The sequence below is a fragment of the Panthera uncia genome, chromosome C2 (genome assembly GCF_023721935.1).
Source record: "Panthera uncia isolate 11264 chromosome C2, Puncia_PCG_1.0, whole genome shotgun sequence".
NCBI lineage: Eukaryota > Metazoa > Chordata > Mammalia > Carnivora > Felidae > Panthera > Panthera uncia.
The window spans coordinates 16,854,417-16,872,026 of NC_064810.1; the positions used below are offsets into that span (position 1 = coordinate 16,854,417).

General features: G+C 36.9%; 1 pseudogene; it reads left to right on the forward strand.

Annotated features, from left to right (window-relative positions):
- Nucleotides 1-255: 255 nt before the first annotated feature.
- Nucleotides 256-458, forward strand: LOC125922287 (uncharacterized; annotated as a pseudogene).
- Nucleotides 459-17,610: the final 17,152 nt, after the last annotated feature.

The window sequence follows — 17,610 nt, forward strand, 5'->3', positions numbered from 1 at the left end:
TTGCGAAGGATGTAAGAACCATATGTTTGTTTCTGGGTCACACACAAAAAAATGAGCACCATTTTTTTTTTAGTCTAAGGTATTTGTTTCTTTGATTAATTAAACACTTATTAAGTGCTTGCAAACGGATAGGCACTGTAACTTCTTAGCAATTGACAAGTAACACCAATCTTGCTGTTATGGAAATTGCAATCTAGAAGACACTGATTGATCATTTAACATTCTCTACCAAAAATGTCAAAACAAATAAAATAAAAGACTACCTTCAGGGATCAGGTCTATAGCTTGTTACTAAAGAAGTTTCTCGGTACATGTTCAGGACTGGAAACCACAAAGAGGAAGTGCAGGGTCCTTTCTAGAATGTAAAGCTCGTTCTGGGTATTGCTTCTGCAGCTGCCCTTTGCTGTTGATGGTCTTTCTCCCCTCGACCAAGAGGGAAGGGAAACCATTTGAGCGGGGAATAAAAGTCAAAAACAAACAAACAAACAAAAAAACAAAAACAAAAAACAATGAAAAGACTTAAAAAAAAAAAAAAAAGCCCTGTTGGTTAGGATAAGCTAACTGCTGTAAAAATAGATTTAAAGATGGAGGGGCTCAACTTAATGAAAGTTCGTATCTCATTCATATTTCATTCTTGGGCAAACCGTTTGGGATAAGGGACCTGTTTTCATCCATGCTGTCATTTTGGCCCTAGACACCTTTCATTCTGCTATTCTAGCATCCCATAGGGCCTGTCATCAACAGCCATCAAGCAGAAGGTGTCAGAACGTGAGGAAGGCACACCCACTTCTGAAAAGCCTTGGTCCCAAAGTGGCACCGGCCACCTTTCCTTTCATTCAATTGACTGATGACTGGTACCAATACAATGACCAATACAATCACCACGCATAGTAATGAGGGGGTGGTGTGGAAGTAGCAAATGTAATCATTGATTTGGTGACTCCCTTCCAGCTATAATTTTATAGTGTGAATAAAAAGACAAGGTTTTGGTGAACGGTTAGACTTCTCTACAGTGACAGCAAAACAGAAAACGTCACTTACTAAGCAAACTTGTCACCTCTGGACCTTTCACTAGTCATAAAACATTAATAAAAATGTTATTATAAAAGGTTTAAATATATTTGATATACAAAAATATTGTGAAGTGTTTCAGAGAGCAATTTTCTTTTCTGGGCAGGTTTAAGCTTATCATAAAGAATGTTTCCTTTGGTGAATATCTGGGTTGACAATTTGGATAATATGGCACAAGAACAGACACTGAGATCAATGGAACAGAATAGAAGACTCAGAAATGGACACACAAACGTATGGCCAACTAATCTTTGAAAAAGCAGGAAAGAATATACAATGGAATAAAGACAGCCTCTTCAGCAAGTGGTGCTGGGAAAACTGGACAGCGATATGCAGAAGAATGAACCTGGACCACTTTCTTACACCAGACACAAAAAGAAACTCAAAATGGATGAAAGACCTCAATGTAAGACAGGAAGTCATCAAAATCCTCGAGGCAAAAGCAGGCAAAAACCCCTTTGATCTTGCTCTCAGCAACTTCTTACTCAACACATCTCCAGAGGCAAGAAAAACAAAAGCAAAAATGAACGACTAGGACCTCATCAAAATAAAAAGCTTCTGCACAGCAAAGGGAACAATCAGCAAAACTAAAAGGCAACCGACAGAATGGGAGAAGATATTTGCAAATGACATATCAGATACGGGGTTAGTGTCCAAAATCTATAAAGAACTGATCAAACTCAACACCCAAAAGACAAATAATCCAGTGAAGAAATGGGCAAAAGACATGACTAGACACTTCTCCAAAGAAGACATCCAGATGGCCAGCCGACACATGAAAAAATGCTCACCATCACTCACCATCAGGGAAACACAAATCAAAACCATAATGAGATAGCACCTTACCCCTGTCAGAATGGCCAACATTAACAACTCAGGCAACAACAGATGTTGGTGAGGATGTGGAAAAAGAGGATCTCTTTTGCATTGATGGTGGGAATGAAAACTGGTGCAGCCACTCTGGAAAACTGTATAGAGGTTCCTCAAAAAATTAAAAATAGAGCTACCCTATGACCCAGCAATGGCACTACTAGGTTTTATCCAAAGGATATAGGTGTGCTGTTTCAAAGGGGCACATGCACCCCAATGTCTACAGCAGACTATCGACAATAGCCAAAGTATAGAAAGAGCCCAAATGTCTATCAACAGATGAATGGATAAAGAGGATGTGGTATATATATACAATGGAGTATTACTCGGCAATCAAAAAGAATGAAATCTTGCCATTTGCAACTATGTGGATGGAACTAGAAGGTATTCTGCTAAGTGAAATTAGTCAGTCAGAGAAAGACAATTATCATAGGACTTCACTCATATGAGGACATTAAGAGACAAAATAGATGAACATAAGGGAAGGGAAACAAAAATAATATAAAAACAGGGTGGGGGACAAAACATGAGACTCTTAAATATGGAGAACAAACAGAGGGTTACTGGCAGGGTTGTAGGAGGGGAGATGGGCTAAATGGGTAAGGGGCATTAAGGAATATACTCCTGAAATCATCGTTGCACTATATGCTGACTAATTTGGATGTAGATTAAAAAAAATAAAATTAAAACAAATCGGATAATAGTGGTCTTCCTCAAACAAGGATCTGATCAAGAATGACTGGTTATTCAAGAAATGAATTTTGAAACTACATTGTATTGCGCTAACATGAGCAGAAATCTAACAATTATAAAAAATTGTCATATCAAACCCAATCTCTATTCTCATTTCAGAATTTCCTATTTTGGGGGTGCCTGGCTGGCTCAGTCAGTTAAGAATCCAACTTTGGATTAGGTCATGGTCTCACTGTTCATGGGTTCGAGCCCCACTTCAGGTTCCATGCTGACAATGTGGAGCCTGCTTAGGACTCTCTCCCTCTCTCTCTGCTCCTCCCCAACTCACACTTTCTCTCTCAAAATAAATAGATCAACTTAAAGAAGAATTTCTAGGGTGGCTGCCTGGGTGGCTTAGTAAGTGAAGCATCTGACTCTTGGTTTCAGCTCAGGTCATGATCTCGCGGTTTGTGGGATGGCGTCCCTCATCAAGTTCTGTTCTGATGGTGTAGAGCCTGCTTGGGATCCTCTCTTTCCCTCTGTCTCTGCTCCTCCCTTGCTCTCTCTCTCTTTCTCACACACTCTCTCTCTCTCAAAATAAACTTTATTTAAAAAATTTCCTGTTTTGTTGAGGAGAAGATTATGTTTATAATCAGAAGTATTTGATCTTAGATGCCTCTAGCTTACCAATGTCATATTATATTGTAAGCAGATGATGTTATATTTAATTGTGAGATGAAGTATGGAGAACAGGTTGGGAGACCAAGTAACAGAGGGTAAAAAAGACATCTAAAATAGATCACATCCTCCTTGTTCCAGTTCCCTCCAACCTGTAGTAAATGCACCTCTTTGTCATTTCTCTTCTCTTTTAATCTTGTATATCTGTTTAAAACCCTCATCTTCATAAATATAGCTAGCCAAACTCTCGTGGACGAATTAGAAGTCTAAATGGAAAGAAGCTATAGGCAAGTAGTAAAACAAACAAAGTTCTATTTTGGTAGACTCTGTTGTCATTCCATTTCATACGTGCTAATGTATTTGCTTTATCTGAGGGAGAAATATCCCTGGACTGAACATTTAAAAAGTAAAAATCATGATGAGTTGACCATTTTTCCCTGTCCTCTCCCCAGTCACTTCTTTTTAAATTTTTTTTTAATGCTTATTTATTTTTGAAAGAGAGACAGACACAGTGTGAGCGGGGTGGGAACAGAGAGGCACATACAGAATCTGCAGCAGTCTCCAAGCTCTGAGCTCTGAGCTGTCCGCATAGAGCCTGACTCAAGGCCCAAACTTCTGAACCACGAGACCATGACCCAAGCCAAAGTCGAATGCTTAACCGACTGAGCCACCCAGGTGCCCCATCCAGCCAGTTCTTTCTATCCAGAGGCTTGGCATAATCCTATGATCCCATAATCTTATTCTGGACAATGAGACCTGAGTAGAAGTCAGTTGTGGGTTTCTAGAACAAGTACTTTCTTGATAAAGAGGCAGTACAGCTAGAAAAATCCAAGATTATTTTTAGGCATTTGTAAATTTTATTTTGATTGCTGAAGAATTTGTATAGAACATATCCATAAAGGGGCACCTGTTTGGCTCAGTTGATTAAGCATCCGACTCTTGGTTTTGGCTCAGATCATGATCTCACGACTGTGGGATTGAGACCCATATTCTGACCATGTGCTGGGTGTGGACACTGCTTGGGGTTTTCTCTCTCCTTCTTTGTCTGCCCCTCCACCACACTTCCTCTCCCTCTCAAAATAAATAAACTCAAAAAAAATAAAAAGAAAAAGAATATATCTAGACAGTAATATATTTCTAATTTCTTCATTTTCAAATAGAACCAAAATACTTTGTTTCTATAAAAATTGACTCTGGAAATATTGTGTCATCAGTTTGTAAAGAATTCAATTAAAGACTTATTGAATTATGGCCCTCTGAATGCTCTCACTTCTATTTCTATTTTTTTCTAAGCCCTACTCCTTGAAGATCTTATTTTTCTATATATCAGTATTTAACATCATCCACATACCCATAATAGGCAAGACAATATCATTGTCCAGTAATGGAGTAAAATAGTTCCAATTCTATAGCATGTTATTATTTTCATGCAGTTATTTATGATGTCTGTGATGCCTGTATTGAAACCACTAGTGTTAATGCTCTGTGTTAAATTCCCCATGGTATAAACTCGTTCTGTTTCATCAGTCTTAAAACAGAACACTTGCTATCTAATTGAATCATGTTTGCATTTCCAGCTGTGTGTAGGCAGCTAGCCACATTCTTTTCTATTCATATAAACAGACTATTACAATTATGTAAACAGTGTAACTTTTAAATGCTCATTATGTTCCATTAGATCTATTTACTAGACTCACTAATCTCGAGACATCAAAATTGGAAAGAAAGGATATTAGATTAGGGTAGAAGTCTAAGACTGGCCAACAATGCATATGCCTAGTTTTACATAAGAAGGAGGAAGCAGAAATCACTTTTTTAGTAAGGAAAACCTGAGGAAGTGTGGCAATGAAAGTTAACATTTAAAGATGAGCCATTTCTATGGGAATCAAAGTCTGATAGATCAAGTAGAAATTGATGTAAACTAGGGTAAATTGTTGGCTTAAAGACTCATGATGAATTTCTGTGAATGTATCAGCTGTCAAATTTCTGAGTTTAAACAATATTTAAACAAAGTAGTGACGTGACATTTATAATGTATACTTTGGGAAGAAATAGAAAATTCTTCCCCATCATATTTCTCTTTGGCCTGAAAGAGGACAGTGCTTTTTTACTCTTCTCACTCGGCCAAATTTGGGATTGATATAAAAATAATAGAGTTTGTCTGGGGGAGGAGAAATAGTCTAATGAATGGAACCAAGGCGAAAGTGCTTTAGAGAAAATAGATGGTTTTATTAGCTTTTTAGTGACAGCTATTATTAATGTGTGCTCCAATTCTTGATGCTGAAATAATACCGTAGAATAAATCCTTTCTAAATCAAATAATGAATTGAGGCTATGTATATCTCAATGCATTCAAATAGTTTGAAATCATGCATTTACAGTATAAAAATAATTCTAATGACAAAGTCCTTCCATAATTATATAACCATGCTATGGTATGGTTGGAAAGAATCTTACATACCAGGTGGAGCACCTTCCCTCTCAACTCAGAAATCTATGTTTCCTCCAATATGAAATCAGGTTGACTCCTCTGAATATTCCAGGAAAGAATATTGCATACAAGCACCTCCCCTCTCAACTCAGGAATTTCCTATGTTTCCTCCAAGATGAAATCAGGTAGGCTCCTTCGAATAGTCCAGTGAGGAAAGATTTCAGTCCAATTTCAGGGCTACAGGATCCATTTCTGAACAAATATGTGATACCAATTTGCTTAATTAAATCTGCTTTTCCTTAATTATCATTATATTTCCCTTGTCCCATCTTCCACTAGTTTACAGAACAAATTCAATCTGTCTTAAAAGTACTATACACTAACCCAATGCCTTTATTCTCAATTTGACTTTACGTCCATGGAGGGCAGGGACACTGTTGACAAGACTCTATAGTATTATCATAACCACATAACTACGTACCATCATGGCATGTGGGACCAGTGAGCACTTGAAATGCAACTGTTTCAAAGTGAGATGCGCTGTAGGCATAAAATACACAACACAAAGGAATTTTTATAGTGATTACATCTTTAAATCAAAATTTCTTGGACATATTGGGTAAACAAATTAAATTTACTTGTTTCTTTTTACTTTAATGTGGCATTTAGAAAAGGTGACTTTGCATATTATATTTTAATTGGATAATCCCCCTCTGGAAGAATTATTGATAATACTTCATATGGAGAAATAGTCATGATCTGCATTCATAATTCTTATTGGCTTACCATCATACTGTTAAGAAACATCAGTGTTTTCCATTAGATGTTAACTCAAAGGAGGTCTTTCCTCTGATAATCTAGTCACTTATCAGCAGTGCTAAAATCTGTTCTAATCTATTTGCGAGACTGAGCTTTTCAATTTTCTCACTAATTTTAAGCGGTCTTTAATTAAACAATAGAAGCACTTCTTTAAGGCTTTTTCCTGCTGCATTCAGCATTTGTAATCCTCTCAATCTGTTTTTCTGAATCATATTTATGGCTTTGTTATCTGATAAGTGGTTTTTTTTGTTGGTTTGTTTTTAATATAAAATACATGGTCTCAAGCCTAGGTCTTAATTTCGTCATGTGAGTGTCATAAATATCATTTACTAGGACACGATTGTTAGGAAACAGAATATTGAAACAATGAAAGAAAATACGTGTTTCCCGTTTAACAGTTGCCATTTCAAGAACAATGTTTCAGGTCAATGTTAAATCTGTTACTAATGTAAGGGCAACATGATGGCAGGACAGTACTATTTTCCCAATAATCCATTAGGGTTCCATTAAATGGGATTTCAAATGATCTCACTGTGTCAGTGACTTTAGAAACAAGTAGAAACTCTTAAGTACGTTTAATATTTAATTTCCAATTATCTTTTTAAAAGAACTGTATTCTCCGTTCATACCTCTGTTTTCTGGCTCACACATTAAGCAAGAATAATGAAGTGCTGCTTCCAAGCTGAATTCTTTTAAAAGTTCAGCAATAGAACAAGACTTTCCTTTCAGAGAATCAATCTTCAAGAATAAGCATTGCCCTAAGACTCGAATTGGTCATGCACTTACTGCCTGGGACAGAATTGCACTCTGGGCTACTTCGTGGAGTTCTAACTCAACATAAACTATTAGATAAATACATTCAGAAAAAAAAAAATCTAAAAACACATTGTGAACATGTACCAAGGCCATATTTATTCTAGCAGGTAGACAGAATTGTTAATATGTCCCCCTTTAATACTGAGCACTTGATAAATTGAGATCAAGGAAAAAGTCTTCTTCCAATGATATTTTAGGACATATGTTTAGCATGCAACATTAGCAAAAGTTGAGACCTATCAGATGCTTGAAAATAAAGTCTGTGTAACATTGGTGTTAATAGGGATGGTCCCATTAAATCAGATTCCTTTCTTTTTTCACCTCTCCTTACTATTCTCCAAAGTTTTGTGTATTTATTATTGGGTGGCCTAGTTATCTCTCATTCCCATTACTCTTTTCCTTTATTTGAATTTTCAAAAGATTTAACTTTTGATAAGTCAAGGCTACCCTATACTTGTCTCCACATTTACTTTATTTATGGATGTTCATGACCACACATGTAGAGGTTTACATACTTTTATTTCTGGGATGCTGTTTCCTAGAAATCAATACATAATTTCCTATAACTTGGCTCTAGTAAATATTGAGGCTGTACTCTATTACAGCAGCTGAAAACAAGATGGTGTCTGAAAACATTGCTAGAAACCATGTAATCAAAAATTGTGGTTATATATTTATACACACACACACACACACACACACAGCCATGAAATCCCCTGGCAACCACTTTTCTACCAAGCGTGAATGGTACAGATTTTGGTGTGGATAAGGTTAAGCATATATGGAGTGGCTTTCATAAACAGATGCATTTTCAAGTTTGAAAATCTTAACAATAGTAGAGAAAAATGTTTCATCCATTCCTGGAGGACATTTCTTTCTGGTCTTCCTGAGAGTAAAAAGTCTTATAAAATAGAACAACTATTAGCTAAACATCAGTAGGGAAGTTCAACTTTAAATATATAACCCTTAGATGATGGTATTGACTTCAGTAGGGGAAGCAACTCCTTTAAAATATTTTATTTGTATTGTTCTCAAGATAGGTAAGTATACTTCTGGAAAGTGTCTATGTCTTAGATCTTTCTCTAGGACGTCAATATACAGTTCTTGATCAAACTTTCTCACATTATGTGTGAAAGATAAAAATAATTTTATTTTGAATAAAATAATAATAAAATGAATAAATTCACTTTCAACCAGCTATTGCATTATTCCAATGTTGTTGTGTCATGTTTAGAGAGTTCAAATGTAACATAGTGTTTCTAAACTTCTCCGCATAAATTTGATGTTTGACTTTCTATGACCCCATTATTTTATATTTGCTTTCTACACCATTATTTTCTGATTGCAAGTGAAGAAAAAGAAACAACAACAACACTGCAAGAGAAGTTTTGTTTCTAACAATAAATACAAAATAGAAGTGTCTACTTTTGCTCCCAAAATCCAAATGACAAGGATTTGGGAAAACTGGAGCCTCATCCTAAAGAAAGTAGGTCAGTTTCTTGAAAGAATGTTATTGGCCCCTGAGTATTTGACATCACTGTTTGATGTTTCTTTCAATAAAGACAACTTAATAGCATGGAATGTTGTCCTCTAACTTTTATTTCATGGGCTTTGGGCATACATTTACAAGCCATTGTGTAAGCATTGTTAGATATATTTAATTGAAGATGGTTCCTTTAATAGAAAACACTTTGGTTTATGTTTTCCCTGAATTTCAATTTCTCCAAGGACTTACATTGCCCGCCCTCCCCCCGCCCCCACTGGTAGACTGTGTCCTTTTCTAATGTGTAAGGTATTCAGGTCATTGGGCATGGCCTTTTTTTTTTTTTTTTTTTTTTTTGAATTAAATGAAATTTCCAGTAGCTACTGTAGCTAATAAAGTTTTCCCAACTACTAAGAAAGAAATAAAAAGGTACACCCAGGGGGTCTTTATCATCAGAATGCTCTCTCTCCAAAAACAAGGTACAGACAGATGAATATTTCTGGGCTCCATTAGGAAACCTACCTATCTATGTGGAACACGTAAAATACTCTGTTTTCATTTTTAAGGAGTTCTCTCGGGATCCAGTTTATAATTATGCTCAAGGTTAGGGGGAATAATCACATCAAATCCCAGCTTGTATATTTCACAAAAATTGGAATTTATATTAGCAGAGAAAAACAGGATTCATTTTGGTTAGCTCACTGAGTGCCAAGCTTAGGGCTAATAAGCAACATTTGCTAAATCGAATTAATAGTGAGTGAAACTGTTTCATGTGATACCTTGAAAAAAGTCTTTTTTTTTTCCTTTGTGAAATCAGTCTTATTTCCACTACAGCCTCACAATCTATTTTACATTCTTCTAACAAAGAACACTAGGATATATTTTTTTCAATCAGGAATACACATACACACATTAAAGATGATAGCCTATAGTGCGGTCTGACACATGGTATAGACTATGCCCCCCCCCCAATTCGTATGTTGAAACCTACTCCCTAATATGATGCTATTTAAACATGGCAACTCTGGATTGATGAGGTCATGAGGGCAGAGCTTTCACAAATGGGATTGTTGCCCTTATAAAATAGATCCCAGAGAGCTCCCTCATCTGCCTGCGTCATGGGAGGACACAGTAAAAAGGAAAAGGTGCTGTTTGTGAACCAGGGAAGTGGGTCCTGACCGGACACAGAATCTGCCAGTGCCTTGAACTTGGGCCTTCCAGAACTGTGAGAAATAAATGTGTCTTGTTTATAAGCCACGCGACTTATGGTAGTTTGTTACAGTGGCTGGAGTGGATTAAGACACACGATATTGGCCTAATACTTTTGCATGAACACCAGGATCTTATTGCTAATAGAAAGCAAACCCTCAAACCAAAGTCAATTGTGGTTGGCTAGTTCATTGAAGTCGGAGTATTGGAACAGATCTTAACAGCACAAGTATTTCAATTTTGGCTTCATCTTGCTTTCGCTTCCCCTTTCCGAAGCATGGTTTTATCAAGTAAATATATTTTCTACGATGCACGTGCATTATGTTTGTAAAAAAAAAAATTTTTTTTCAGCCAGGATAAATGTTGATTGTATTTACCAAGCATTACCCAGAGAGGCAATAGTTGACGTGGCAACACAATTACTTCACGTCCTCTGAGAAATAATTAGGGAAGAATAAATAAATGGGACTTTAGAGCTATTACTAATTATTTCCTAATGCACTTCCATTAATTTAACATGTTGACATGATTGAGCTGAAGGATGTATTACACTGAAAATCTCTGTTATTCAACTTGAATAAAATCAGTCCTATATTTTCCCATTTTGTGTTTTTCCTTGGATCTAAGGTTTGTAGTTTGCCTTGTACTTACATGCTTTCTTGGTCAAATTCCTTTTTACGAACCTATTCCTCTAATCTGTCTTCCAACCAATCCAGCCACCCATCCATGATTTCCTCATTCCTTCATTTATTCATTTGCTGAGCTGTTCAGGCAACTAATATTCATTGAATGTTTAATGTGTGCTATACTGTGTACAGCAGCATATCAGCTACTTGAGATGAGACTTCTTCCTAAAATCAGTCATCTTACTCTTCTGGAAAACTTGATTGACCATTATTTTAAGCAACATACAAATCTTTGATGACTAATTATAAGTGGCAAACCCTAGATTTGTTCAGGGCATATCTCTTTTTTTTTTTTTAAGTTGATTTATTTATTTGAAAGAGAGAGAGAGAGAGATTGCAAGAGAGGAGGGGCACAGAGAGAGAGAGAGAGAGAGAGAATCTCCAGCAGGCTCCACTCTATCAGCATGGAGTCCGATGAGGGACTCAATCACACGAACCATGAGATCATGACCTGAATCAAAGTCAAGGGTCAGAAACTCAACAGACTGGGCCACCCAGGCACCCCGAGTACAGGGCATATCTATACAACATCCAGTCAATCAGGATCCTTAAACTGCTATTGGACATGCTTTACCACAGCTGCAAAACTCCATTAAATATTTTACCCATCTTTTCCCATTTACTAATACTTGTTTCACTTGTTTGGTTTCTTATTCTGTTAGGAGCTGGTCTCAATTTCTAAGATGTTGGAGGGAGACCCTGCAAGAGGAGGAGCTTATCCTCCACCAACCACTCCCCTTCCCAAACAAAGACTCCTCTGCAGTAGTTCAGATTTTCTATGTAATTTATCTTTGGTCAAAGCCTTGTTTTTACCACGTGCATCGTAGAAGTACGTTAGCAACTTCTTTACCTATTTGTTGATTCTTGACAAACAAATTACAATGTGATTGACAAAAATCACAGTGGCACAATTAAACTAGAAACATTAAAAATTTTTTTTCATGTTTATTTATTTTTTTAGAGAGATAGAGCACAAGCAGGGGAGGGGCAGAGAGAGAGAGGGAGACACGGAATCCGAAGCAGGCTCCAGGCTCTGAGCTGTCAGCACAGAGCCCAACGCGGGGCTCAAACTCACAGACCACGAGATCATGACCTGAGCCGAAGTCGGACGCTTAACCGACTGAGCCACCCAGGTCAGGTGCCCCATAAACTAGAAATATTTTATGGGCAAACATAGCTTATTAAAACGATTAATGCAGCACAGGTGTCAATACAGCATGGTCCCTAATAGGCCCAAACCTTACTCCAATCTCCTAAGCTCACTAATCAAAAGTATGTTAAACTTTTGATTAGTTCACGTCCCTATAATGAGAATTCTAATAGTAGAAACCACTCTTTCATCGTGATTCCCTCACCTCTGACTTCACTGTGCAAAGACTGGCTACTTTGGTTATAAGCTAACCTGTTGGTTAAGTGCAATAAATACTGTTTGGATATGTTCGGTATGCATCCTGATTAATTTCTACTTCGGTTCTCCAGCCTCTGCCTCTCAGGATTGAAATCCTCCAAAGCAGCCTCTTGTGTATGTTTTAACTTCTTGGTCTGTGAACGCTTCGCAAGTTGCTAAATCAAAACTTATATTCTTCCGACTTATGTAGCAGGTGAATCTCTCAGGGACCAGCTCAAACATAGTAGCTTTGACTTTTTCAACTCCTGTTTCTCGTCAACTGACACTAGGTAAAATGATAAAGTTCTGTTTTACTCGACTGATCCTTTCTTTCCGTACCCACTACTTCCTTAACCTTGCGTGATTTTAGAGTTGTAGTTAGATGCACATGTTCTGGAGCTTGACTCGTTGGATTTGCACCTATGGTTGTCTCTTAACTCTATTTATAATCTTAGTCTAATCTCTTAACTTCTCTGCACCTGTGTCTATGCTTGTAACATGTCAATGAAAAGATCAGGATCACATACTTGTCGGGAGGACTAAATGTTATTACATGTGAGTTATTTAAACCAACGTACAGAGTATAACTCAAAAACTAACTAATTATAGCAGCATCTTACCAGAGTTCAGTCTTTTTGTTCATTATCCATTTTGAATCCAACATGTTTTTCCAAATCCCATTTCTAGAACATTTCCCCAATTATGTAATTTTTCTCTTACCAAATGTTCACAATTTTTACATTGGCAACTGATAGGACTAAAAACTCTTTCATCTGATTTTTCCAAGGACTAGCCATCCCTATCTTTCTAACTCTGCTGGGGTCTAGGACCCATGGCAGATGCGTGAAAATAAATACTTGTCTAATTGAATTAATGTGTTCATATCTTTCTCTCCATGCTTTTTAGAATAATATGAAACACACAATCTATGTCTATGCTTTTAGATTACAGTCAACAAAAATGCATTTCTGGATGTAAATTTCAAATATTTTAGGACAAAAATATCAATGAATAAAGAATTCAAGAGACCACAATGATAAGGTAAAATTGATATAGTATTTGTAGTTTTCACTGTAATTTGGTACATTGAAGATAATTATGTTTGTGGAACTCATAATAGTTGTGGTAATAAGTTAGTGGTCAAAGCTCAACAAGTTAAACAGCTTGATAACCAGAAGATTACCTTCTCAGATCCCATTATAGTAAATGGGAGCATCTGATAGACTTTTGCATCACCATGAATGGTTCCATCAAACTTTGTGGTGGTTTTGGTAATAGGAACAAATACATGCAAACAAAGTCTCTAAAAATCATAGGAATAATCTATGAGTGATTATAGGTCATGCATTAATTCTTAAAAATTTTAATAGTTTATGACAACTCTAACATTTCACATCAAAATTAACTAGACATTTTTAATATTTTAATGTATTAATACTACATTCATTTAAATGCTGAAGCATTTAGGATTAAAGCGTACTGATGTCTACACTTGGCAATGCATCAAAAATATAAGATGGTTTGATAGATATAAAAAAAGAATGGATACACAAATAACGGATAAAACAAGTATAAAAATGTTAATGGTAGAATCTATTGTCACATGTGAGATCACTACAAATTTCTTTCAACTTGTTTTTTTCTATATCTGAACATTTTCATAATAAAATGTTAGAAAAAGCAGTAATTCTCATGTTATCTACAGGGAACATTAATGATTGTAATTTGGTTGTTTCAAAGAGAAAATCCTTCATCTACGTGAGAATCTATGAGGCACAAAAACTCTAGGAAAAGTTGGGTTTATGTGACATTTATCTGAATGTCACTATGATTTTAAAGTCTTCATTACCAACAAGAACAATAATAAGAGTTCAGTCTATGGATTCTTGGACCAGGACTGTGTATCTACCTATAGAGCAGCCAATCTGTAGCCTGATTAGAAATCTTGATGTGGATAGAAGAGAAGAGATGACACTCAGTCTATGTCTAGTGAACTTCCCTGGAAATCACAACAAAATAGCAGGACAAAAATGGGTTAACATGGAGGGAGATTTGGGGGTAAAGAAAAAGCCAAGGACACTTCATGGTTAGCTCTTCCATGTAGAGCTTACGGTTTCAACATGGCAGGCACAATCATTTGAACATATACGTGAAACTGTATTATACGTGACTGTAAGTATTACTACAAGTCATGCTCAGAAAATTGCAGATTTTAGGAGAGTAAAACAGAGAGCCTCAAATTAGGTTATGTCTTCAAGAAAGGTCTCAATGTGAAAATAATTTACCCCTGGACTCTGCTAGTGGGCAATTCTAGGCATTGATTCCACAATGCCAGCTCATCTGGGCAAGAGCAGTGGACAACTCCAGTCCTCTTCCCACACCCCCCCCCCCACACCATCACTAACCTGTATATTTTCTTACCGTACAACACAGGAAATTTTAGGCAACAATACCAAACCTCAAAGTTACATAAATGTGTGCTATACAAGAGACTTAAGAAGCAACTAGACAAATAGCAGCTCAAATTGTTTTTCAAATGGAATCAAGATTTTTCAACCCTTTCTGCACCACAAGTTTTGCTTAAGTTCCAGTGTCTACATAATATGAAATAATAAGAACGTTGAGAAAGCAGGGTTAATCGAAACCAAGGAGTGGGGCTGAAGTATCTTTCTGCTGACAAAGGTTTTAAAGGGTTCCAACTATCTCACTACCTAAAGGATACAATTTTGAGGGCTTGGAATGTTTTCTTTTGAGGAGTGGACATTCATGACAAATACTGAGATTGAGACACTTATATTTGCATAGCGTGCTCAAAGAACATTCCTAAAACCGCATTCATCTGAACACAATGTAATACATGCTTTACAAACGACTTTTTACAGACACATTTAGTTGGTGTTCCACCCTTTGGGGAGTTAACTGAGAAAGTGTTCCTGTAACACTCTCAAATGTTTGGGATGAATTTTTTAGAAATTAATATCTTATTGGCATATGTGTTATATGACCTCATATGCTTTTTTGCCTAAAACTTGATGAAATTTCAGGGGAAACGAAGGAAGAGGGAAGAGTAGCCTATCAGCTATGTTATATCAAACTGCTTCGTGTTAGGAATCTGAGCAAGCAGGACTTACACAGCATATGTCTTCATAGTGAATTACCTGCCAGAGGAACACAATACTTGTGGGATTCAAACAAATTTGGAGGGGATGAGGGAGGGTTGATGGATAAAAACCAATGTTTTTGTCATATTGCAAACACTGAGTAAAAGTCAGAACCAAAAAGACAAAGAGGAGAAGGGTTTCTTGGTCTCTCCCTGTCAGTGAAATCTATGCATTCCAACTTTTTTTTCTTTTTTTTTCCTGACAGCAAATATTTTCACACTATGCATTGCAGAGCCAGAGTAAAAGATAAGTAACTCTTTATATCTGCAAATTCCTAAAATATGGACCAAGTCCAGTCCTTTTTTTGTGAGGCTTTTGTTATCATGAAAGGATTTCAACTTGCAGCAAAAGTCATTTTTGTCGATTCCCTTTTCTCTCCTCTTCAGGAATGTGCCCAGTTTGGGGACATCTTGCAAGATCACATATGTGTATTGATAGATGCATTTTGCTTTAGATTTGACATACGCTGATAGCTTGCTTGCTCGGCGTCAAATAAAAATAAAAACAGATTTCAATCTCGACTTTAGTACAGTTGGCCAAAAAAACTGAAAAACAACTGACTTTAATTAAGCACAAAGGCAATGATTGGGAGACATTTTGGACATGGAGTTTGAACAAATCCAACAATTCTATAATTCTCAGCTCATGTGAACAATTGCTATTACAATGATCATCTGATGGCTGTAAACTCAGGGACATGAATGATTCAACTTGCTCTCTCCAAACATGCGGTCTCTGGAACCAAGTGTAACAAATGCAGTGGTTGGAATTTTAGCACTCTCCGATGGGTGGTTGATTTTTAGCACCTTGATTTTAGCAAAAAAAAAAAAAAAAAAATTGATTTTTCGCATTCTCTCAAGTTTTAGAGAGAACAAATCAGGAACTTGGACTCTCACGGGGGGGAAAAGAAAAATCAAAGAGAATCAAGACTACACAAAAGAATAAAAGCTGATGGGGCTCTTCCCCTTTATAGTTTACAAAGTATTTTTACAAGCGGTATCTCCATTTGGGAGTAGGATTAATACTTCATATTGTTTACTAATCCAGATACTAAATAGGACAGTTGTTACATCTCCCAAGGGAGACACTGAGTGTGCTCGCAGATCATGCTCTTCACCAACATTTGGTGAATTCATCTGTTAGTAATTCCTATGGCAGAATGGAGAAAAGGGTCTCCAAATGATACCAGTATTATGATTTTTGCTATACTATGTTCCAACTCTGGGAGGAAAGTGGGCTATGAGTTAGGTTCGCCAAGTCTTTATGTCCTAAAGTAAGTTTATGTAGATTCTTTGTCCCCACATGTAGTCAGGAAACAAAGAGGAAGAGGCAGAGAGAGAGGTGGTAATGGCCTTTGACACTGCTTAGCCACTGAAGTCTCTGACATGCAATGAGATCACACATATTATGAAGAGTCCTGTGACCCCTCTTAGGACCCCTGCCCAGGGCAGTGGTGAGTTTTAACAGACTCCTAGGGCTTGTGAAAGTTGCTTGTTAATCATTGAAGAATTTTTCAAGTCAGGTGGTAGCTTTACGTAGGCCATGGCAGGAGTATTTACACTACAGAAATTGTCAAAGTCTACAAGTCAGGGTATTTCCTTTTTCGGAAATCCAGATCCCTGATGGGGTTGGCAGTCACTGGTTAAGAACTCTACATAATCAATCAGCAATTGGTTAGAAGGGACATATTTCATATAGATCACAGAATATTCATTTAAAATCAATTTGTTTCATGAAAATATGTTCAACATCATTCATCATCAGGGAAATATAACTCAAAACTATAATGAAATATCACTTCATACCTGTCAGAGTCGCTAAAATTAACAACTCAAGAAACAACAAATATTGGCGAGGGTGTGGAGAAAGGGGAACCTTCTTATGCTGTTGGTGGGAATGCAAATTGGTTCAGGCACTCTAGAAAACAGTATGGAGTTTCCTCAAAAAGTTAAAAATAGAACTACTCCATGATTCAACAGGTGCATTGCTAAGTATTTACAAAAGGATACAAAAATACTGATTCAAAGAGGCACATGCACCCTGATGTTTATAGCAGCATTATCAACAATAGCCAAATTATAGAAAGAGCCCAATTGACCATCAACTGATGAATGGATAAAGAAGATGTAGGGGCGCTTGGGTGGCTCGGTCAGTTAAGCATCCAACTTTGGCTCAGGTCATGATGTCGTGATTCATGAGTTAGAACTCCGCGTCAGGCTCTGCGCTGACAGCTCAGAGCCTGGAGCCTGCTTCAGATTCTGTGTCTCCCTTTCTCTTTCCTGCTCCTGCTCTCCTCTCTCTCAAAGAATAAATAGATATTTTTTAAA